Source organism: Amblyomma americanum, chromosome 4 (genome assembly GCF_052857255.1).
Source record: "Amblyomma americanum isolate KBUSLIRL-KWMA chromosome 4, ASM5285725v1, whole genome shotgun sequence".
In the NCBI taxonomy this organism is placed as follows: Eukaryota; Metazoa; Arthropoda; class Arachnida; order Ixodida; family Ixodidae; genus Amblyomma; species Amblyomma americanum.
The window spans coordinates 117,017,112-117,042,955 of record NC_135500.1 but is presented as its reverse complement, the minus strand read 5'-3'; the positions used below and the strand labels follow the sequence as shown (position 1 = coordinate 117,042,955).

The window sequence follows — 25,844 nt, the reverse complement described above, 5'->3', positions numbered from 1 at the left end:
ATGGCCGTCGTTACTCCCGAAAGGACGTAAAATCATCCTGTACGTGTCCTTTTCAGTATGCATGTATCCTTGCCCCGTTCTTATCATCTTCATTCTTATCTTGCCTGAATACTAGGTCCACATTGATTCCAAGATTAAGAGACGGACATTTGGTTCAATCTTCGGATCTAGAGATATGTAAATCAGGACGGCAGGTGCTCGGCACCTCGTCACCGGAAAGCCGTCACTGCCAAGTTCTCTCTAATATGCAGGAGGCGCAGATGAGACACAGCACTGAAGCAAAAGCGTAGAAATAGTCTATTCTCGCTCTCTCTCTCTCGGTGTGGACTCGGTTTAAAATTTTTGATTTATTGAAGTCTGCTTACAAGCGGAAATGCGAGTCTTTCCCTGTTCTCTCTTTCTCCCTTAATTTTTCATTTTTTTTATTTGCTTTAATTTTCGTGTTTCTACTTTGTTTCTATTTTTCTTTATGTTATTTTTATTTTCACTTTTATTTTGTTCATGTTTTTTACTTATTCCTCTTTTGCTTTTATTTTTTTTTATTTCCTTTGGCAAATGCAGCGGGCACTTGTACACGTTTCCTGCGGACAGGTCTTGCGCACACTCATGAGCCAAGAAAGGTTTTCGCGATAAAAACAGTTTGTTTCATTTTGACTGCCTATAGCACGGTATATTTACAGCAGCACTTGGTGGCACATAAAACTGCCATCGGTTTTAAGTTATAGTTCCGGCAAGCAGGGAAGAGGAACTGGTCGCACACCCGGTAGGAAATTTCAAACGAGTTTGTTGGAGCTAAGGCGAGGAAGAACCAGCGCCGACAGCGTTTAGGCTCGAACTGTTTACTTGCTCTGCTCGCGCTGCGCCGGCCTAGTCCGACTTCCTCTTCCGTGTCCGGCGCCGCGTGCCATGACCTGTGAGCCGAGCGCGGCGCGATGGGCGCTCCTAGTTAATATAGAATGCAGCGTCAACATAATAACCACTTCCGCATTTCGGGATTCTAAACATCTATCCCGTCTGTACGTAAACAAAGCCAGTGGCGGAACAGCTCGCAGAGGAAACTCCTAACACTGCTTTTCCTCGTCGGCAAAGAGCGCCTTGGTGCTTTCGAACGGATTGTGCATTCACGTTATCAGCTATCACTTACGCAGATGATTAATGTATGCAACTGACATTTATTTTTGTTTTTATGAGCAAAAATCATTATTTCATGTATTCGCAGTGCTACGCAATCCCAGTGGTGGTTCAAAGGGCACGCGCAAACACGGGCCTCACCAGTAGTAAGGACATGAGAGGTTTTTTTGTTTACTTTCGTTCTGTGCTTCCTCCTGACGGTTGCGAAAAGAATGTCATCTTTAATGCCCTGTTCAAAAAGACCATTCCTTTTCTTAGCTGCTCTTGAGAATTTCATCCTTTCTCGTGCAAGCCTTATTTTGGTCATCTGCTCAAAAGCAGTAGGTAGGGCATTTGCGGCAGCCTAACGTTAACACTAGAACTAACAATATTTGAGGCTTTTATTTATAGAGGTTCTGGTGAAATAATATATGTTAATAACTTCAGTATTTGCGTTACTCAAGAAGAGAATAACAAGAGGAAACAATCTTTCTTTCTTGTAGCTTTCTTGTTTCTGCTTCAGTAAAAACGCAGCCGCCGCGGTCGGATTCGAACCCGGAGTTCCCGGGTTCGAACCCGACCGCGGCTGCTGCGTTTTTATGGAGGAAAAACGCTAAGGCGCCCGTGTGCTGTGCGATGTCAGTGCACGTTAAAGATCCCCAGGTGGTCGAAATTATTCCGGAGCCCTCCGCTACGGCACCTCTACTTCCTTTCTTCTTTCACTCCCACCTTTATCCCTTCCCTTACGGCGCGGTTCAGGTGTCCAACGATATATGAGACAGATACTGCGCCATTTCCTTTTCCCCAAAAACGAATTTAAAAAAAATTCAGTAATGCAGATACTGAAGTTATTAACATAAATTTTCTCCCCAGAAGATCAAGAAGATAGAGCTTCTCATAATATTATCAGTATTGTTTTAACGTTATGCAGTCGCAATTGCCCCTCCGCTACGAGTTTACGCCTTTGCCGCCGCCGTGGCTCAGTGGATATGGTGCTCGGCTCCTGACGCGAAAGCCCGAAAGACGCTGGCTCGATCAAAGCCAGGGTGGTCGCATTTCGATGGAGGTGAAATGCTGGAGACCCGTGTACTGTGTCATGTCAGTGCACCTTAAAGAGCCCCAGGTGTTGCAAATCATCCGAAGTCCTCCACTATGGTGTCCCTGATAGCCTCAGTCGCTTTTGGACGTTAATTAAACCCCATAAAACCATAAAACTGCTTTGACTTTTGTGTACATTAGCAAAATGAGCCCCTCACGAGAAAAGATAAAATCGCCATAAGCGTAACCATTTGAATGAAATATTAAATTATGGCATACAAACGAAACAGCTCCAACTAAGCGGCTTGCAGACTTAGTTGGAAGCATCGAACTACCGCTCGTTTGAAGACGACTCGCTTAAATAATGCCGAGAAGGGTCGTTGATGCTCGGTTCGCATGGCTCGCTGGAGAGCTGAGTCGACGATCCAGTTGAGTGCCCTAGGGCTGCTTTCACAACACAACACAAACTTATCCAGAATTGAGGAAGACCATCAGTCCGTTAGTTAAAACTACGATAAGATGACGTCGTCTTCGCCTTAGCAAGGCGTTCATTATTGGCAGAGCTTGAATAGGGCTTAAGTTTCGCAAGGACGAAGCACTGCGGAGGGGATGACAGTGTGAATTGTTGTTATGGCGGTGAGATCGATGGGAAACGTGAGGATGTGGAAACTGTTGTCTTTATCGACGAGCACAAGAGGGCTAGTTATTGCGATGATTCTGAGTTTGCTCTCGGAGCAGCCAATAGAGAAGGCGTTTCAAGCATCAGTTGTCTTGTGAGGCCGGCTGTCACCGCTTCGCGCACTTTTGCGTGCACTCCCGGAAACCCTTAGAGCGTGTGGGGGTAGCGGTCTCGGTCACAATTAGGAGATGCCCGCGACTCAGCGTGGCAAGCTCAGCCGGAGACGAGCTACCAAGTGACAAGGGGGTTGGTCGTTTGGTGCCCAGCTTTCGCCGGTCGCAAGCCAGAGAATGGGTCGGAGCCAAAGGTTCACAAAACAAAACAAAGTTTATAGAGCTGAGAGACGATACAGAGCTTTCACAATCACTCGTGCGAGCACATACAAAGTGATTTTCAAATACAATTCAACTCGTGCAAAGTAGCAATGGAGAGAGATTCCAATTTAACGAAATACCTGCACCTAAAGTTCACTAACACACAGAGAGACAAATAATGAAAACACAATTTGTTCACCGGGCACTGCGACACTCCGACGACCTGAGGAGCACGACGGGGCCGATCCGCAGACTGGCGCACGTTACCTCGCTGGTCTTTCCGTGGCTGGTACGAGTAGTGTTCTCCCGGGAGTCGAGCGGGCGCGCTTCTCGGAAGCTTAAACGGCGGCTCGGGCTAACAGACAGCGGTTGAAGCCCCTCATTTATAGGCGCTGTCCGCGTCTGTTTGTTGGCGCCAGGGCAGGCGCGCACATACACGCAGCTTCAACTGCACAAACTCCTCCTCCTCCTTGCGCCAGGCGCGCGACCCCATTGTATAGTGCCTAGAATATACTGGGTATAGTGCCTAGTACATTCTAGGCACTATACCCATTGGTCGAGCGCGGAAACCACCTAGAACAATCTAGGTCATTCGCAGCACGCGGAGTCATCGGTGCAGGAGCGAAGGGGAGAGGGTATCACTTTGGCGCGGTCAAGGTTACCCCCTATCCGTCGACAACGAGCAAAAACTTCTTCGACATTCGAGAAAAATCGACGCCGTGCGTGTCAATGTTTACTTTGGGGCCCCGCCGGCGAGCTGAGTGAAAAGGCCACACATGGTTTACGCGCTGTCCGGGGTTCTTCCCCACTGTTTTTTTTTTGTTTTACTTTACCACGTGCGGGCGGGATTGCTTAGGCGCAGCGCCGGTTTTTTTGCGGAAATGCGGCGAATTTCGTGACACCGGCGCCCTGGGTCCATTGACATTGTCCATTGATACTGTCAGGCAGTTTTGCATGACTCTCTTGGACAGGGGTGGCTCGTGAAGTGTTTCGGCAATAACGGTCGAAGCAGCGTTTGTAATTTGAAAAAAAAAACTCGAAGGCCGTCGGAAGGAAACGCTCTTTGCAGTAGCAACCTTTGCATTTTTTTCTTCTTTCGATTTTACGCCTGTACCTGGTCTCGTCCGCGTCAGTGCCATGATTCGCGTATTCGTTGAACGCCGACTTCATATCATGCTTTTCTCAAAAAAGAAGCTGCTTGGCTGATACGTGATTAAATAGTTAATTTTTGGCACAACTCTATGAAATGTTGTAAAGAATCGCTATAAATTTATGCAGTCAGTAAACGGCTGCAGTGAAGGTGCTTGCTTGATAAGAAGTCAATTTTTGCCGTCGAAAATTGAGGTCAGTTAAGTAGCGGTTGCGAAATATTTTTGCATCTTGGTTACTGAAGCCACAAAAGCAATTAGGCAGCAGAGACCAATGTACCTTTTGTAATTCACTGGCGCTCAGTCTTTCGAATTTCTACTTGAAATGCAAAAAACTACAAGGTCAAATTAGCCATTTATTCACCCTAAATGATAAAATAAATACCTTCAATTGCTCTAATGAGTGGAGAAAGAAAATTTTAAACTCATTTATCCAGTATCAGAAATGCATATTTTTAAAGATTGGCCGAAACCATGTGGGACACATGCAGGGTCTGTCCTGAAAGTAATCACGCAAGTCGCGGCATGGCACGCGCATGTGCTAGATTGGGAAACCGGTTTTGGGGGAAGGAGGGCAAACCTTCAGCTTCACAATGCGACAAGCTCAGTCGGCTTCGAGCAGGCGAAGTGAGTGGACTTGTTTTAGCCTGCACCCCTGTTTCGTCACTGCGTCGAGGAAACCACGGAGCGAACTTTGGAACAGAGGTACGCGATGAAGCTCTCAATTAAACTCATTAAGTCACATACCGATACGTTGCACATGATCAAGACCACATGTGGCAATGATGCAATGTCGAAATCGCAAGTATTCCAATGGCACAAAGCATTTACAAACGGCCGTGAAGACGTTCACGACAAGCAATCGTGCGGGGGCAAGTCGATGATGGTTACGGACGGTAACGTTGTTTGTGTTGTCCTGAACGTCTTCACGGTCGTTGGTAAATTATTTATGCGGATGGAACACTTGCTAGCTAGACATAGCGTCATTCCCGCATGCTGCGTTGGTCATGTCGAATGTACGCCAATGCGACTTACTAAGTTGAAGGGAAAGCTACATGGTTTCCTCGAGGCAGGGACGAAACGTGGGTAGACGCTCAAACACGTCCACTCGCTTTGCTTGCTTGAACCAAACTGTGCTCGTCGCATCTTGTGAGCCACGAAGTACATGCAATAAAAAAATGGAGGACGCTTAAGCTTCGCGTTTAAGAGCGGGACGCGACATTGTGTTGCACCGCTGCAAGGAGAGAGTCCGCGGAACGCCATCGCCCGTTCGGCGCGACGCCTTGCCTGTTGGACAAATCGCTCGGAATATCTAGGTCTCAAAACAGCCGATCTGCCACCCCAAGAGTTCACGAATAGGTTGTAGTGACGCTACTTCCTGAATTGGCCTTTGTGGGTCTCCGTTGTGATTGAGATTTTAGAGGAAAGGAAGGACGCAGTAACTGTCTCACTAATGGGTGTACACGTCAGCCACGCCGTGAGGGAAAGAAGGAAGTTTCTAGTGAAAGAGAAAAGGCAGAAAGAGAGGCAGTAATGGGGGTCTGTGTCTCCGTTGGCGTCGCATTTGTTGACTGCAACAGCACACAGGCGCTCGTGCAGTACGGGTTCCTTAACATCGCAATGGTTGACACCCTCACAAAACATGACGCACACAGGTCCGGTCCCCGCTGCCTGCCCGACTGAAGCCCAAAGAGGTGGCAAGGGTTGCACCCATGCTTGCGCCCGCAGGGGCGAAACCATCGTGTTACCACCGGGCTCCGCGTTCGGACCAGTTGACAACTTCAAAGGTTTCTTCTGCTGCCGGTCCTCCAAATTCAAACCACAATCCTTGTGCGATGTCAGTCGCGTGAAAGAACCCTACGTCGTCGAAATCTCCGGAGCCCTCCACTACGGCGACCCTCATAGCCTGAGTTGCTTTGGAACGAAGAACTACAAAAGCCCTAACTCAAAGCGAACACCGTCATAACACCACCTAAAGTACCTCAGGGCAAGTTGTTCGCATTTACAATCATCTCCCTTCAACATACATGGCGCTGCTCTGCCACAGCTCATGACCGTCAATTGAAATGTTTTATAGAGTAGAACGCGATTCTTATCGAGTCGCGTTTCAAAATTTGCGTACCCATATTTCCTCATGCACGCATCAGTACACAGACACTTCACGAAGTCAAAGGCCACAATGCATTCACAAGGTTAAATTTTCATTCACTTCGAACCCACTCCTGAATTGAAGCGCACCCTGAACGAATTGCCTGACTTAAAAAGAGTGCCTCCGAGATCGTATTTTGATGATGTCAAAAATATTGAAGAGCAGTTACAATAGTTTAGCGCTGAAAATTGTCAGGGTGCCTTGATTAGGTCGCGAACACGGAGGTTCTGTAATGAACAACCGTCTCGCCACTCGTTTAATTAAGAAAGGCAGGCTGCTCTTCTGAAGAAGGTTTTAGAAGTCCGTTGCGGAGGTGAAACGTTCACTGCCATGCCAGGCATTCTGGTGATTTCTTTAACTATTATATGCGGTTCTTTGATGGTTATAGTAACCCGAGCAGTGGAACAAACTTTAGTAACTTAAAAAAAGCACTTCCTTGTCTTCAAGATAAGCAGCGTGCAGTCATTGAGGCATCGATTACTTTAGATGACGTGAAATCGACCAGTTCTTTTCTACAGGGTTAGAAGTCCCCTGGCCCCGACGGTCTAAGTAGTGAATTATATAAAGCTTTAAGCCTAGCATAGCACCTGCTTGTCGGAAGTTTTCAGTGCAGTTTATGACATGGGCATTTTGTCTCCCAAGTTCAACACAGGTCACGCCATACTTATCCCGAAAAGCACAGACGTAGATCGGTTGAAAACTGTTGAAGGGCATCGTCCGATATCTTTATGCAACGTGGATTATAAGATATGTGGGAAGATTCTTTCTTAACTGCAGCTTGTGGCACTAAACTTATTACTGCCTCACCAAGTGCACGGAAACAAAGGCCATAGTATTGAAAACCACATCCGTATCGAACGTTCTTTGTTAGAGATAGTGTCAGATGAGGTCAGTAGAGTGGCTGTTATTCAGATTGGTCTGGCAAAAGCTTTTAATAAGGTGTGTCATAATTTTTTTTGTTTGCTATATTGGAGAGGGCAAATATTTGTGATGTCTTGCTTAAAGGCACAGAACTGTTTTAAAAAGCGGCCACTACAAGACTGATTGTTAATCAAAAGTTTACCAAACCTATTCCACTTAAAACATCTGTTTGACAGTGCTGCCCACTTGCGCGTCTGTTGCTTGCTTTATATCTTAAGCCCTCATGTCGTATTATCATCATGAACGCAGCAATTCGTGACTTCTCACTGCCGCAATGTGAAATAAAGATTTTGGTTAACGCTGATGACGTTGCCTTTTTTGTTCTGATAAAAACTATCCCTAAGCTGACTAATTTTGTGGTAGTTTGGATGCGTCTCTTAACCTTGATAAATCAAAGGGGTTCTGGGTAGGTCACTGGGGTACAAAACCAAGATTTTTTGGTGCCATTAGGTGGGACTCAGAAGATTTACACTATTTGGGGATTGCCTTGCATCAGTATCGTAATAGTGGACTTCACTGAGATTCTCAGACCTCAATAGTTAGGCGAAAAACACAGGCTTGGATGGGCAGGAAGCTGTCTCTATTTGCACAAGCACAAGTTCGCAATGTCATCTTGGTTTCGAAGGTTATCTCCGTCACGCAGGTGTTGCATTGTGCAAATAAAAAGGCAAAGAAAACGCATAAAATTATTGCGACTTTTGTGTGGTGCTGTCAATGGGAGGCTATGCGTCTAGATTCTGGTGGAGCTGGTCTTCAACACTTGTTTGTTCAACAGCTTGTTGCAAGGATTTTATTTTTTAAAACAGCAAACCATGTCTTACTCTTAGCGGCGTTGAACAGATGATTAAGTGCTCATTTGCCTACTTTGTTTGTGCCCACTGGTCATAGGAGTGAGTGGCCTTTATAGGGCTTTCTTAAAGAAGTAGTTCGCACATTCCATTTCGTCACTGTACTGTTTTTCTTATAATTCCAATACAGTCTACACAGAAGACACATGACAAAAGTTGTGATTGAGACGTTGTCTCCTGTATCGATGTATTGGCAGCCTTTCCTCTCTTTTATAGACAACAGTGTATTAAAGCGGGTGCAATGGATGTGTGTTGAAGCAGCGGAGATTTTCTTTTTTAAGCTGGACACCTCAACCTTACCTCTCAAATCGCGGCTTTGTGAAAAAGGCACTTATGTGCCTTGGTCTGTGAACTGTCGCTTGTGTCAGCAGCGAGAAACTATTGATCATTGCTGTGTGTTTTGTCGTGATGCCGTCCTCTTTTTTTGAGGGGGGGGGGGCATTCTTACACGGACTCCCAAAAAAGACAATGAAATTACACCCTATACTATGATTTTTGCCTACAATGGAATGTTTTAGATTCCGTGTGATCTTTCAGTGCTCATGGGACTGTTTAGCGTGCGGAAGAGCCGCATGACAGATCGCCACGCTGAGCCGCCACATTCGCCGAAGTCTCTGTTCAGAGAGCAGTGTGCAGTGATGCGGGGGTATATGCTGCGCAGGATCGACCTTCTTTCTGGCTCCCTTTACTCGACGCATGCGTATGCCTCAACGAATATTGATGTGCAGGCAAACCGAGAGATGGATGCTGATGGGAGTGTGTATGACGGGCTGCGTGATGCGACCTGGTTAAGTCGGACTTGAAGCCTGTCAGCGTGGTCTATCTGGGTGCGTGTACTTTCATGCAATGAATAAAAAAAAGAACTGGTAGCGTGTTATGCGTGTGCTTTCCTCGCAATCTGAAAGACATCGTTCGATTACCCGTATCTCCACAAGAATTCTTTATTCACAGATTTTCCTGTTTCGTGTTACAGCGTCAACATCGCCACACAACGACGACACCGGCTTTTCTGCGACACGAGTTCCTTAAGGAAGATGAATTACACAGCACGCGTAAGTTTTTGCATTTGGTCGCTACCGAAATGCGAAAGCACCTGTGTGCTGCGTGATGCCAGTTGCACGTTATCGAATCCGAGTTTGAAATTTTCGAAAGCTCTCCAGCAGGGCAACTATTTCGATATTCTTCCCTTCGCCCCTTCTTGCATTCCTTACCCGAAGGCGGGTTTCAGGCTTCCTTCATGAGTAAGGCCTTTACTTTCTATTTCCTCTACACGTAAGCACCAAATTCTTGTTTGCTTTTCTATAGGCCCATACAGTGAACGCCATTTTAATACTGTTCGTTTACTTGCTTCTTTTTGTATTGCAAATTTATCAGGCTTGTAGGCACTCTGCACTTCCAAGGAACAAATTCTAAACCTAACAATGACGAGTGGCCACGTATTGCAGCTCTCTAGCGACAATCGTGTTTTAGCACAGCGTCCATGGTGCGCTATTCTGATACCCTGCGTGCAGGTGACAGGTCTGGCCTCTCGCCCACCGTGGCACGAACGAGGCGCATGACGTGCAGTGTCCGATGGAGCATTGTTCCTCCCCAACTCTATGTAAACTAAGGCCAACGCGACCTGTGTAAATGTTGTTTTCCTCCACAGATAGAAGAGGCGACTGGAAAGTTTCTCTTGCACAGGATAGTCAACATGGCTCGCGAGAGAGACATGCTGGAAGAGGGCGCAGGGGGTAAAAGGGTTGCCGGAAAATAACCTTGGTTGCGGTGGCTACAACTCTGCTATTACTGAGCTTCTACGTTGATATTTTTTATCAAACTAATACGCTTTCTTTGTTCAAGGTCAAATTAAAGCTTTTCCTTCTCAATATGTGATTTTTTCCTTCATTTTTGTTATTTATCCTATGAATCGCGGCATCTGTGAGTGTTTTATTGAGCATTCTCCTGCATTATAACGTTTGTATTTAAATATTTTGGTAACTCATATTTCACTATGTATTCATCCACTGCATCGCGAACTAATGTGTTGTGTATTTCTTATTTTGTTGCTTATTGAAATTTTTTATCATAAGAGGTCCCGCCCGCGGTCTTGTACCACGGTACCTCTCGCTGTATACATTTGTAACTTTGTTTGAAGGCATTAATAAACTTTCAACTTCAACTTAAACTTCTAAAAGTCAGTTCTTTCTGAGGCTCTCAGGGAGGCGCGGAGTACCTTTAAGTAGATGAATACATAAACAAATAATTATATATAAACTGAATTACGAATGAATAAGTGTTCAAAAAAACCTGTCGCTTTTCGTCCCTTGAAGTCACTCTAAAGAAAGCCAGTTTCTAATTAAGAGCACGCGTTTAGCTTTGCGTAGGAATCATTGCGAGCGTTTCTATATAGGACAAATGTTGTACTGATGCCGAGAAGTGTTATTTAAAATATAAAACGTAATGTGAAAACATTTTTTCTAATATAAACATTATAGTTTCAGAAATACTATGCGTTTCTTGTATGAAAACCACTTGAGTGGCATTTAGCCGCGGCAGCGCCCGCGGCAGCTTTGCCTGAAATATTTTGTAGCGTATAGTACTGTCATTATTTGCCAAGATATAGCTCGTCAAACAGGCTGAGGATTATTAGACATAATCCGCTCGAGCTACCTCGCGGTTGCTAGGAATACTGTCGTTAAGCAAGCTACTCGTACCAACAATATTGCAACGAGGAGAAACTGGCTTTGAAACCAGCACTAAAAACGCTTGTTTTCGTGCGTAGGGTTTTGAAACCCACCGCCGGAATACAAAGACGCAATCGCTGTTTTGCATACTGCTGTAAAGCTACTCGTCACTCAGGAACTGCTAATGCAGACTGGTAGTTTCCAGCTTTCATTTTACATTTTTTTTCTCTTCGCTTTGTACTTTTCTCTGGACTCTAGCGTTCTACTTTGTCACCATGGGTAGCTGGAACAACCTTAAAATCAAGATAAACTAAACTACCTTTCAATAACCGCCCTTTTTTTCTGCCTAAGATACTTTTAGACAACCAATCCTCTTATCTCCCATTGTAGGCAAATCAACACAAACACCGTAATTTAATTTGCCGTCTTTGCATGAGCTATGATCATGACACCACCATCTTAGCTCACAAAGCGAAAATTGAAAGAAATGTGATCGGAACGAACGATGTTAGGACCAGCGGCAAACAAATTTGTGCCATTAGTGATTTCATTTAAATGCTGTGCGACGAATCTTACTGTCTGGAAATATTATGTTCATCACTGCATAAGGATAAACTTTTGTTCTTTCGCTTGAATCGTTTTTGTTGCATCTCTTAACCTCATGTCTCGCTCTCACATTTTTGTCTGGGTAAAAAGGAGCTCCTCCGAGCAATTGAACAGAAACTTTGGCTGCTATTCCTTGTTTCGTGTATGTTCTCATCTTGCGGTTAGCACAAGAGAGTGGTTCCCTGCAAAATGAACAACGAACTAGTATCCGTCCTTGCCTTTTTACCTGGTTCAGCTAGGTTGCGTAGGTAGCGAATCTCCGAGTGGTTTCTGAGGCTTTTTATTCGGTATTTAAAACGATCGGGAAATGTGATTTTACACGTATAAACTTCTCCCGCTGTGTTTGCAAGCCGCAAAAGGTGGTGGTTGTCGCGCAAATTCTGTTGCGCCCATACCGGTGTGGGTTAGCGTTACAGCACTTGCAAATAATTACAAGAGTTGACAGACGCAGAAATATTGAATAAACCTCCTTCGACCTCTCCTCAAGATGTTGCGTACAATTTATCAGACTACGTTTTAGAGCACCTCAACAGGAATACTGCTTGTCACTCAGCAAGTGTGCGTTGTCGCACATCATAAGATAAAATGGCTCTGAATTCTCAGAGGAACACAATGTCTCCGTCAATATTTTTCTGAAACGAGAACCCGAAGCGCTTTTTCACATTTTATTGCCATTGCGTGAGCGCAATTCCGTGTTTCGAAAAAAAAAAGAACAATTAGGTGTTCATTGAAATGAAATGGAGTGCTGAGCAAGCTAATTGGCGCAAATTGTCGAAGTCCGCGATTTATAGGAATGGTTAGATGTCTTGTTTTGAAGACACTTTTTTTATTTGAAGGAGCCACGCTCGCAAGCTTCTCCGTCCATTGTGAGACGGGTTTTAATTAACGAGAGAAGTTGAAGGTCAACGAATATTTGTATCTACGACTTTCCTTGTGATCCAAAGCTCCAGATAGTTAGTTATAGTCAGGAACTTTGCTCCCTATACGCTGTGTCAGGAACACCATCGATAATAAAGCCGGCAATAATCCCAACAAAAGTGCCTACCCCTAGTGCGTTGCGGAGCTACAACAAGTCGTGCACAAAAGCGGCACGTATGCCTTGAATCGCTCGATCTACGAGGCTTATCCAAGCTCTCTGATATCTAAGAAAAATCAACCAAAGAAAAACAAGAAAACACCTGCTCGGTAATTGAAGCTGAGATGTGCCCTTAAGGTAAGTAATCAAAACAAAATATATACAAAAAATGTGTGGTCCAACAGACGTTTCACTGCGCCACAATAAAACTAAACTACTTGAATTAAGCGTCGAATTAACCAACGTTATTATACGCACACCGTCACCGACAAGGCGCCTCATTATTATAATTAGTGATAGAGCAGATGTTCTTCTGGCATGTACTCTACGTGGGTGGCAGTAGATATGTTGCGGTCAGAGCTTAAAAATTGGTTTGTAACGGTAGATTTTGTCAGGGCTGCGTCATCAGGCGCTAATACCCCTCTCCTCAAAGTCCATAGTTGGTTCAGAATAAGGCGAAACAGTGATAATGCCGTTTGCCCGGATACTCGTAAACCGGTGGCTTTGGATGCCCCAAAACACCGGACAGAATGTCACTCGCGACAAATAGCACAGCTAATTTGCATATATCTGATAGAGGTTTCGCGCTTCACTACGTGGAAATTTGCCGCGATCATGGCGGCAAATAGTGCGTATTGTGCGGTGGTGCCCACTGCATATAAGCAGAACCCAGCTTAGGACAGTAGTGTTTCTTATTCTATACGTGACGAATAACATGCTCGCGATATTCATTTTCTTACGCGTTTGCTTGCTAGGACCCTCATATAGCTTTGTTGTAACCCGCATTTTCGACTTTTTTTTTAAGGAATGAGGTTGTTGTGTACCAAAATGAGCTCTTATTTTGGTGAGTGTGTGCGTTCTTCTCTATATGTGTGCGCCTGTGTCCGAAGGACAATCCCTCGAGCAGCGGCAGTTGTTGAATAACGGAAAGTAGAATTGGTTTGTGGTGAAGCACTGGGAAGTTTGGAGTGAAATTTTGGTTTCCATTTGCAATTTGCTTGTACCCGGTGATAGCACCTGGGGCTTTCTAAGCACCAGCATAACAAAGAAAGCTAATAACACCATGCGATAATAAAAAAAAACTTACAGTGGCAAGCAAAGTAAAGTATAAGAAAAGTGCCATGGTGATAATAAAATAAAGCTATCACCTTGGTACACTGTTCCCAAAAACAGGAATTATATTTAAAGAGCGGTAAAGCCGGCTTTGAAAAAATTTGTGGAATGCTGGGCAGGTAGCCAAGAACTATAGCGCAAATCTGGAAAAAAGTCATCTTCGCTTATCCCACTAAATGTGTCTCTTCATTGGGCAAATGCTTTTTTCAAATAGTAAGGCCGGAGCTAAGAGTTCAAGAACTAAGCGTTTAGCAAGCCTGGCATCGCAGGCTGAAATGGCTTAGTTGCACATTACCATTTCCTTTACCGAAAAAACCAATTATTATTATTACTCCGGGAAAGGAACACTACCACTGTTCACTGTATTCTCTCAAAAGCACCTTCCGAGCTTCTCGAGAAAGAACAGGACAGCACGTGTCTCGTCTAACGCCGCGAATCCCCTCTGAGGGAATTGATATATGGTTATACGACCTTACTGTGGGGAAACAGCGCCACTCCTCGGCTGATACTGATTTTTTCACGCGCCCGCAGAGGGAAAGAGAAGGAAGAAGACCAGCCAGAGAAGAATAGAACGGACGCGCCTGGTGCGCGAGCGCGGGAGAACGTATAGTATAGTGGGCCATAAAAAGAATTAAAAATAATATTGCCCAGACAGCGCGGGAGAACAGCGGAAACGCGATCGCCGACAGACGTTCTCGGTACTTCTTCTTTTCCGTTCCCTCTGCGGACACGTGCTCGCGCAACACGCGCCTCCGTGCTCTTCTTCTCTGGCTGGTCTTCTTCCTTTTCTTTCCCTCTGCGGGCGCGTGGAAAAACCCATCTCAGCCGGAGAGTGGCGCTGGCTCCCTTCGCCTACTAGGAACCGTTGTTCGTGCTATATTACGCAGAGGCGCGGAGGTCAGATTTCCTCTCTAAGGGATTAGGTTAGCGCGAGGTTAGCCAGCAGGTAAAGCCAGTATATACGTGAGCTCAGGGCGTGTCTGTGTTAGCGTGTCGAAAAGCCGTTACAGGTGGGACAATGATCTGCCGGACGACGCGGTAACGTCGCGGCGGTTCTCTTGCTATTGCTGCTCACCACTCCCTGGCTTATAAAAAGCTGTAGGATTCTAGTGCCACTCTATCAGTAATCCACCCCGTACACTTTGTCCTCAAGGCTTCCAAGGCTTTGGAAATGAAACTTGCAGTTTGAGTAATCGATTATCAGGAACGGCTGTTTGACAGAGTTTCGACGACTGCACAAACCGCCGCATAACTTTGAATACATTGGCTGAGGTTTGAGAGGTGGAGACGTATTGGTTGGCGACTTAAAGTAATCAATTATTCGTGGAGACCGTGCAGCGCGCGCGTTTACTCCTCGTAGATGGTGTGCGGGTGCTGCTCTTACGGCGCTGTGCCGGCGAAAGCATCTGCTACAACTCACCCTTTGACGAGTTTCAGCATGAGAGGGCGCAAAGTGCTTAACGGTGTTGGGGAGGACAGGAGACGGCATAGACGCCCTGTGGAATTGAGTGACTGCGCGGGAGCGAGGCGCGTTGGAGTGGCGTGCTGTGTCTCTGCCGATATGTTAAAACTTTGAGTTCACTCTTTGTCCAATCGCGAAGTAAACTTTATTGCCGCTGTGTAGGTGCTAGTAGAATCTGTCGCGGGACAGACTGACGGATATGCGCGGTAGCGAAAAAAATGCGCTGCATTTTTTATAAGAGTGCGCGACGGCGGCTCCAGTGCAGTCCGCTTCAGAAGAGACTGTGGCAGCTAGGACAGCAATGGCTGCGGTAAATCCACATAGCAATTCTGTGCCGCAGAACACGATGTTCCCTAAATTCATGGAAACCAGTGACCTCCAGATGCTAGAAGATTGTCTTGAACGGCGCGGGAAAAGATTGACCAAGGTGATGACTTTTGCACTTTCGCAGCGTGAAGCTGCGGTGGTGGTCGGTGGCACGGTTTTTTACATGGAACTGGCTCATGACGCATTCCTAGCACAGTTCGTCTACATCGCATCCCGTCCTCCTAGCAACAAAGGGACCAGAGACCTAGCCTTCAGAACCACCTGGGGGGTCCTTGGCATCTCAGCGCCCCACCCTCCTTCGACTGCCGCGATCACGACTGCATATCAGCGAGCTGTCTGCGCATGTCAGCCGATCTCTATGTCGCCCGCGTGCCGATGGCTCCTTCAGTGGACCTCATGGCCGCCCAGCTATCGTTTTACAAGAATCAGTTCTACGCTACAGCTGTCCCCGCTGTGTTGGATGCGGCCCATTCGCGGTGGGCCGATCCACCAACCTGCTACCGCTACCAGCGGAGAGGTCATTTGCAAGTACAGTTCCACCGAAGCGAGAGCACGTAGTCGATACCTTGGAGGGTCTGTAGACAGTGCATTGCAGTTGGCAGCTGCATGCAAGTAGGAAGGGTCAGGTGAAATACTTTCCAGGTAATGTAGGACACGGGCTGCAGACTTAATATGCTAGGGGTACAAGCGATGAGAGCAATTACAGAGGCTAGTTTGTGTTTCATCGCGTGGAAACCACGCTCTACTTCAACAAGCAAGACACTATAAGGACGGCAGACGTGTGTCTTGCTTGTTTAAGTACAGCGCGGTTTCCACACGTACAAGCGATAGCTGCAGTGGAAGCCACTGCGGCCAATCACAAAATAGACGGCAACACTTCGTTCGACAACAGCTAGACCTACTCCACCACATCACTCAGTTGCGAGGTTCAGAAAGCAGTTACCACTCGCAGACAATGGTTCTTGTTCTGTGTCCGACCTGTGCAGGGACATGTTGTTAGAGAGGTACTACTTGGCAGTATCCGATATTTCCATATATATGGTCTAACAGGCTGAACGGTTCACATGGAGCTCCAATGTATTGTGCCGTTTGCAAAGACTGATAAGGTGGTTGTGACGGAACCTTTACCTGAAGGACCCTTAGTTTTTCGGCACCACCTCTGTAGATCAAACAACTTGTGCTGCCCACACTGAAAATGTGGTGTTACAAATGAAAACCACACAGGTTACATTACAGTGTAACTGCACAAAGGCATGGAATAAGGGCTAGAGGCTTGAAAGCGATCTTGACCAAGAGCATAGCTGAGCCATTTGGCTGAAAATCAGTTGCCAAGGGTACAGGCTACCTACTCGTTCTAAGATGAGACTTGTGAATGCAAGATGCAGCGGGTAATTGTCAGCGGTATAGAATATGCGCTTAAACAGGACTTGATACGCCGGAGTACCAGCAAGCGGGCCAGTGTTTTTGGCGAAAATGCCTGGGGGTATCGACTGCCTCCCACTCAACTCAAGCTCCAAATTGCGTACCTACCACATTGTGCAGGCAGATTGACATCTTGCACAACTGCTGGACCTAGTGGTTCTCAAGCTCTAACCTTTCTCAAGGTATTTTAAAGGCGAAAGTCTTTAATGGCTCATGTTCGCGACCCTGTAAGTCTGTCGGTCAGTTACGCTCTTCAACTCGATAGGAAAACTAATCTTTGTGCACGATGGGATTCGAACCACCATTCTTCGGTTCCGCAGCCGAGCGTCCTAGCGACTAAGCTACTTCCTGCCATCGCACATCTAGTTCTCCTTGTCTAGGACGCTGGATAGTTTGTGGAAAGGCATCGAATCAGACGGATGCCACCGAAACGCCGTCCGGTGTCTCCAGCACTTAAAGTCCACAAACAATGATGCACTTAATCAACATATTAACCACACACCAGTGACACAAGCAGCAACATCGCGCTAAAGGCTTTCGCCTCACGAAACTTTAGGGCAACAAAGTGCCCCCCCCCCCCCCCCCCTAGTCTCCCAGAATTTTTCAGATACCGGTCCGTGTGAGAGACTATATCGAGGAACACTTTAATTTATCAGAATGCCTTTGGGCGTGAAAGGTTGCCCAGTCACATTTCAAACGTTATTGAATAGGTTTTTAACGGCTTAAACTACAGATCCGCCATTTCATTGAACAATGTCCTTGAGTATTCTAACACCCTCTAGAACCACATTACACTTGACCAGGAAGTGCTGCAACGCCTCAGCTGTGCAGGCTTGATAAAATTGAAGCTCGGTGTCAATTACAATTCCAGTGGCTACGTAATCACCGCGGGGAAGTGCTAGCCCGATGAAATAAAAGTACTGGCAATGCTGGACTACTCTCGGCAAAGTACAATCAAGCAGCTACAAGTTTTCCTGGTACTAGCGGGCTTGTAGCGAAGCTTCATTCCTCAGTTCTCATTTGAGGCCCAACCCCTTACTTCACTCTTGAGGAAAAATCAGCTTTGGGTGCGGAATAACTATCAGGAGGAAGCATTTGCTTTGCCAAATGAATATTTGCCCTGTGATGTTTTGACAAGTCTTCTGGACCCTTTGTTGAAACGAACGCCAGCACAACAGGTATTGCTGTCGTGCTTCCTCAGGGAGGCCTCGACCAGATAAGACCTGCATCATTCATCAGCCGAGTGCTGAGAGAAACGAAGCTGCATTATACTGTCCTAAATTAGGAGTTTGTTGGAGCGGCAGGAGCAGTGGAGAAGGAAAAACCTTATCTAGAGTCGAACAAGTTGGAAGCGCACTGCGACCGCACCTCACTATCATGCATGTTAAGTGCTAACCAGGCTTTTCCAAGAGTTGGTTAAGGACCTCCGACAGCTAATTTTGCACTACGAATTGGTATGTTTTAGAATGATACATCGCCAGCTCTCAGCTATTAAACTACAACTATTTTTATCTGCGTAATATTTTGCCATAGGTTTTCAGCTCACCTTTCCTTCTACTGAAACAACGCTGCAAAATCTGGCATGCCTTTGCTTTGAGTTTGATACTAGCCAACGGTAGTCACAGTGGCACAGCTGTAGACGACATGAGCTTTGGCCAGCATGCATGCAGGGCTTTCCAGGCCTTTTAATTTCATCCCGTTATAAAAATGCTGACCAGTGAAAGCACTTTTCATCGCAGGCGCTCAGCCCGGTTTTTCCTGAGAGCGTGATTGACCAAACCTGCGAGCATACAAAAGCAGGCTAAACATATATTTTACGCTTGAAATAGGCTTCTAACAAAAGAGATTGCTCACGAATACTGCACCTGTGCAAATCATTCTTATTAAATGAAAATAATAAGCCGCTAAGAAATTTCCGACATCATTGGCAAGATTGTTCCTAGTTTCCATATTTTGGCCTAAATCAGCGAAATCAGAACTACGTTCGCAAGCTACAAAAAGAAAGAGCAAAATTGAGGTAAAGGAGGTAAACCAGAAGTGTGTTACGGTTGGCTCACCAGCAAAGGGGAAAGAGAAATGGGGATATAAAGGGCAAAAGAAAAGAGGAAAACAGTGCTGACCTAACGAGGAAGGACTTCGCTGAATATGTGCGCATGACTCGGTCAGAGCCTATCCTGCAAACAGGATGACATCCTCAGGGACAAAAGCAGCGTCTAGCATGCCTTCAGGATTGACAGTTGTCCGCCACAGTCATGGAAACTGGTCTACGTCAGCGGGCGAATGTGGAACGAGTGTACAGCATAGCGCAGCGTTTGGCATCCAGCTCATTCACAAAGTGCATGTCCTACTTTCTCATCATAGCCACCGATGGCACAAGCAGTGCTTTTTGCTTTAGCAATAAACAATGAGCAGCTGTTCCTGAAAGCAACTCCGAGCCACACGCGACGAGAAAAAATACTTCACGTCGCGGTTGACACGCTGCAAGTCGCAGCTTTAGTTCACGGTTCAAATAATGGAGGTGTGGTTAAGAAAACACATCATTATCATCATAATCATAATCAGCTAGACTACACCCACTGCAGGGCAAATGCCTCGCCCATGTCTCACCAATTAACCTTCTCCTTTGAGAGCTGCGCCCACCCTATGCCTGCAAACTTCCTAATCTCATCCGCCCACCTAATCTTCTGCCGCCCCTGCTACGCTTGCCTTCTCTTGCAATCCACTCCGTTACCCTTAAGGACCGCTGGCCCTTAGGGGTAACGGGGAAACCTAATTGCAATCAGTGCTGTGAATTCGATAGCTCTGGAAGCTACCGATGGCTTTGCGGGAAGGGACTGCAGAGGGTTGGTAGAACCAGTTCGCTTTTCCGATATTTTCTCGTAAACCACCTGCCAACTTCCATGGTAGGTAGGGGGAGGCTCCCCATAAAAATCCCTTCCGGTACAGTGACATCATATTCCTCTATTTAATTTTATTTATTTACCTTCAAGGCTTCTTTCGGTGCAAATACGTTCTCCTGTCTGGGGAAGTCACGCCCCTCCAGTAAATGGGATTTTTCTCACTGTTGACATCACTGCGGATGTCACAGGCCGCCGGCCCATCATAAATTTTCGGGACAGCACCAGATGGTCACCACTGACGTTTTGAGATGAGGCAAGCACGAGCGCTGACCTTCTGTGTACCATTATGATCGTGGACCTCCAGTTGTATTTCTACGCGGATGCTCCCGTGAGCTGACGGATGAGTCAGGCAGCAGACATTGCCGGTGCCGAAATTCGGCGCACAGAGACATTGCGGTGGAAGCGGCGGAGTCTTCGGTTTGATTTCGGGAGAAAAAAGGATGGATACAAGGTTATGGCCACTCGGGATAACGTCGCTTGTGAGGGGCGGCGACAACGCCTCTTGTCCACTGCACAGAACGGCGGCGGCAAAGGGAAATGAGCCAGCCTGTTCTCATGGAGCGCTCATTGAGGCGAGTGGTGCAGACACAAATGAAGTTCAGGACTTTTATCAGCAGGCTTCCCTGGCCCGGTCATTTCAGCTGTCGCTGAAACCCTCCTGCAGAAGCACAAAGGCGCCCAAAGAAGATCTGTTCCCCCTTCTTCGAAGCCGGTGGTGGTCTCTTATGTACACCAACTCACGCACAACCTAAAAAAAGTGGCTGGCAGGCACCGTGTGCCTTTGGTGTTCTCAGCACCCAACAAGCTATCTAAGCTATGCCCTCGCATCACGGGTTGTGCCGGCAGGGGCTGCAACAAAAAAAAATGGGATCGCCTGCACCAAATGTGCAATAGGAGTGGTATACTGCATTCCCCTCTCATGTGGGGCTTCATACGTTGGCCAAACTTGCCGCTGTATTAATGACCGGCTACGGGAGCATGCCAAAAACAGAAAACAAAGACACCAGTGCTAATCTAGTGCGTCACATTGCTTCGTGCACGTGTAGGGCAAGGTTGGAGAAAGCCACTGTTCTAGGCAAGAGCGGCAATGATAAGGCTAGGCTCGTTCTAGAGGCTTATTATATCCTAAAGCTGTCCGATCGTTGTATCAGTGACATGTCTGTACTCGTTTATTCATCAGAATGTGCCTTTTTAGATTCTTTTTTTTTTGATTAACTTGTGGGCATGTCTGATGTGCGGTTTCTGTGCATTTTCCACCCGCATGCTCGACATTCTGTTCCTATATAACCCCTGTACCACAGCATGAATAAACAGTTGGTATTAGCGCTAATGAACCTGTTTTTTGTGTCCCTTACTATGTCCGTCGTCCGGTATTTTGCGCTTCCTAGTTTACAACAGACGCGAATGAGGTAGCCGAAAGTTGGAGGACATTCAGGACAATAGCCGATATTTGAGCTAGTTATAATAGCATCTTGAAAAAACAGCGTAAAGAGACAAGGGCCACAGAAAGAAGAGAGGCCAGAAGCGCGGCGTTGGTGGTGCCTATGCTTTCCAGATCCGTCGAATTTTTGCGCTCTTTTTTCAAAGAAGACATTCATGGGCTCCTGAAGAAAGAACCACATCAAGAATATGAACGTCTGAAAGATTCTCGCAAAGAACGGGAAAAGGAACGCAAAAGAGAGGTGCAGGAACTAAAGAGTAAACTTCACTTGCTAATGGCAAAGAACGCGTTATCGTTTAAGGGTTTCAGATCAGGCGAAAACTTTAGAAGCTATCTTGGAAATTTTGATGTTTCTACGGTAGAGCAGCTTAACTAGGTCAACTGGTCGATGATGTTGCTGTCAGCCCTCCGAGGTGATGCCGGCAGTGTATTAGCGCACCTGTCTGGCGATGGTGCCTACATATACGCGGAACCTAAACTTGCTTTATTTTCGGATGTTGGAGCTCTCGCAGAGGTGTTTTTAATGCGCCGACCTTACAGCGAACGACACCACCAGCAGTGTGTCGATGACTAGTCTAGGCGCTTCGCTCGGTCAGCTGTTGACACGGCTATTGCACCGGAGAAGCAGAATGAGAGCCCATAATGAAAAAGGCAACATTGCGGGGAAGGGAAGGAGTCAGACTGCTTCTGCAAACATAGGGCTCGTAAAGACTGAGACCGTAGTAGAGATAGAAAATCGCTTTGCCACGAGGGAAGTAACAGAGAATAAGTCCAACCAGTGTGTAGATGAAAGAGAAGCGCACATACCGGAGATAAATGCCGTAAGAGAAACAAAGACGGTAGCGGTGTTGGAAAGTCACAGCGCGGTGAGTGAGAAGTTTGTTCACGCATTGAACGAGAATGAATGGAAAATGAAAAGTCACCTCAAGGATGAGAACTCCAAAATGAAAATGAGAGAAAGTCTTGACAGCTGTAAAGAAAAGAGTGTAGACCAGTGTCACCATAAAGGAAGTGGCAGAAAGGACATCAGATGGGCGAAAATGGTACGGCGGCAATGTGAGCCTCTGAAGGACGTCGACATTGATCGCGTTTCGCTTCCGAGTCCTAAATAAACAGAAAACACAAATGGAAGTTGAACGATACGGGCCGGAGCAGGTCATTGTGAAGAAAACTGACTGAGAAAGAATTACAGAAGGCACAACAAGGGAAATGTGCTAATGCTGTCGTCCGATGTCAAAATCCAGTCAGTCGATTCTGGAGTGCTGGAAATCGGCTGCGAGGGTAAAAAGACTGCCAGTTTTCAATTCGAGGAAGGTTGCCACAGTGCGAATCCAGAACTGGACGAAACTGGTTTTCATGAGGCGACGCACGCGGAATGCTCTAGGCTAGAAGAAAGAAATGGGTGAAGGCTAGTCGAAACCAAGTCAAAAATCAGGCTCAAGATTTTGTAGTACTGGCGGTCACTAGTAACAGGAAACAGAGGAGGCCTGCGGAATATTCCCACTTCACGCACCAAAAACTCGCGGACGCAGTTTGTGATCAGGTCATGCATGCGAAAGGTCCCAACGTTGGGGGGGAAATGGAAAGGGAACGTATTTTCCAAGAAGAACAAACGCGAAGGTCGTCAAAGTATGTCCGTCTGCGAGAGGTAAGACTGCGCCATCCTGAGACAAAGCCAGTAAGATCGCCTGAGAGACCACGGAGTGCCACGACACGTGACATGCTGAACATGATTTCGGGAAGCTGAAGCACGAACCCCGCAACAGGACTAATTGGTCGTAATAAAGGAGGAAAAAAACCGGTCCTTGGTTCGGCGGAGCGCCTTTTCCGAAGACGTTCAGGGCGGAAAGGTAGAAAAGCTCCAGATTTCAAGCGAACGATAAGAGCCAACCTTCTTTTTGTTCACGGGCCATTTTTCAGTGGTAGTTTCCATATGCGATTGCTATATCAAGGCTGTCCCGCCGTGATAATGAGCCGCGGAGATTTGTGTCCAAATTCTTGGACAGAAATTTCTGATATTGAAATATTAGAAGGTATGTTTATCGAAATATTCAAGGTAATAGCCCTATCTTCGGACGTGTAGCCAAATTTTTCTTTTAGAGTGTTTCTATCACTCGCATCGAGCAGTTAATACTGCTCAAGAAGAGCAATAGGAAACGCTTTTGAAGACAGCAAAACCGTTAATCGCAAAAAAATCCAAGCCTCCCAACGGGTGATCTGCTGATATATTGATTGTTATAGTGAAATCTTACAATATGTAAAAAATCGCGGACATGAAATGGCTCCCGTTCAAAAATGCCTTTGTCCAGAATTTTGGGGCATGATCGAGAGGGTGGAGAAACGGCTATCTTCGCTACCTTCGTAAAGTCCATAAGCACAGCTCCAAAATTGGGGTCGCGACTTAAACCAGCACGTCGAAATGGTAATTCTTTCAACGATGCGGAGGCGTGTGTCTGATCTATCACATCTTCGTTGCTATTATAGGTAGCTGGGTTTTACTTTTTTGGTGTCATAATTATCATCGGCCTTACTACGCCCACTGCAAAACACAAGCCTCTCCGTGAATGCTTGTAATTAACAAAGGAAGGCTGCTTTGTTCGAGCTATAAAATGGAATGTGATCGAACATAATATTCATCTTATAACCAAGTACTCACCAAGGAATTCGGCGTGAACCCTCACGCCTTGTATACGGAGGCGGTATATAACGGGTTATGCATGTACGGACGCTATGAGCATCGTGGCCACGGAAAAAAACAGGCAGAATTCAAATCACCGGCTCCATCACGGACGTGATCTCGTGCAATACTGCGGAAGAGGCTGCCGTTCCAGTCGCGATACAACACCTGCTCCATAAGTACGCAGCTGAAGGGGAGAAAGAAATACGCAGTGAATCCCACGCCATCGAAACCGTCATCACCGGTTCGCAGCCAGCATGCCGAGCAAACGCATCGAGCATCCTATCCGCAAAGGTAAGACGCATTCTGCAGCATTGCCACACCAGCAACTCTTCCCTTAATCGCATTGTCTGATCCCCAGGCCATGCATTTCTTCATGGCAATGGGCAAGCACACGCGCTCTCCCAAGATCTGACCTGCCGGGCACCAGCGAAAGGAGAGGCTAAAGCACCAGGCCTAGCCCGGACTACCGACTAAAAAAAAAAAAAAAGAAACGATGGGGAGGCACAAGACTCCCTTGCGAGGCCGCCAACCTCAGAACCGATCACTTACACGAACATAACCGATACTACAAAACACAGAAAAGAAGACGTCCGTGACCCCAAAAAACCCTCAATAGAGCCGGCGCCATTGGCTTGCACCAGCTCGACGCTCTCACGTGCCCTGACATTTTTCACAAACATTTTCTCTTCGCTACGCAATACCTTGAAGGCTGTGCGTAGTGCAAAGATTTAAGCCGTGCACTCTATCATTCTATCACTATCCGGCACTGGCAGTCCGCGATCCCATCAGTGAATCAAATACCCCTTCATTCTACTCCTGCGAGGCTGTCCTGCACGGCTCGGACCCGGGCTACCAGCTACCTCTGATCAAGCTGGCGCGGTGGATCACGTCTACGGTCGTTGTCTCGGACTGCGGTCTGCGCCCATCGTGAATGGCTGTAACTAACCTGAAACAGAAGTTTTTCCATCACCTCCACCGCCAACCCGCTCTTCTTTATCGTATTGGAGAACCAAGCTGATGATCATGCTTAAGTTGTAGCCCTGTGCATCTCTGCGTGTGGAGACGTCAGGATCGCAGTGTTAGCCGCACCAGATCGCTTGAAAAGTAAAATGTCTTTTCAAAGAGCCTGAAGTGTTGGGATGCCAGTGTGCATACCCTACCGGCTTTTCTAGAAGGCGCAGATCCCTGCTTCCGACACTTATTCACGGCAAGTCGTTTTTATGTTTTCACCGAAATAATAGCGCATATAAACACGTTCACCTGCGAATTTTCTCAGTGGCTTGATTGGTGAGAGGCTGCATTACTGTGCAGCCGACAACGAGTACCGAATTAGACCAGCGCGAGATGATAGAACGAGAAACACTGAACTTTCTGCTCGTGCTTTAAATCTGCAGTTCCGCACACCGCACAATAACTCTGAGAATTCCGAGAACACGTTTTGACGCCCTCTGCGGGGACCAAGCTGTGCCGGCATCAAACCACCTGGCATTTCGTCGCACAATCGGCCTGTTTGATTTGAGCCCCTGGTTTGCCTGGGCCGTCTCTCGCCAGGCCGAGGTCCACGGGTTCCGGATCGGGAGTCTGCTGCTACGGGGTGACGAAGAGACGAGATGGGCTTCGAGGTGGAGAAGAGACTTAAAGGGGTTTATTTACATTTTTACAGAGCTCAAAAGAGTGAAACGGAAGCTGGTTAATCACATGCCAGATTGCTGCTTGAATAGGGTCCCCTGTCTCCAGGTCCCTAGTTGGGAAATTTAGTTCATAGAAATGCGTCCAATCACTATGATGTAGATGACGTGTCCAGCCTTTAGGATCCGCCTACCAGGACGCCCCCAACAACACACTCTCGCCACTTCTGGCAAGTTATGGTCCGTGCTGTCCCTGCAGCAGTGATGAAAAGCCCGAATGGAGGCCCAATCGGCGTCGAAGGTCAGTCGCCTCCACT

At 46.7% G+C, this 25,844-nt stretch overlaps 1 pseudogene; it reads left to right on the top strand.

Annotated features, from left to right (window-relative positions):
• LOC144129780 (uncharacterized) overlaps positions 1-24,830 on the top strand; it is a 43,981-nt pseudogene extending 19,151 nt beyond the window's left edge.
• The last annotated feature ends 1,014 nt before the right edge of the window (positions 24,831-25,844 follow it).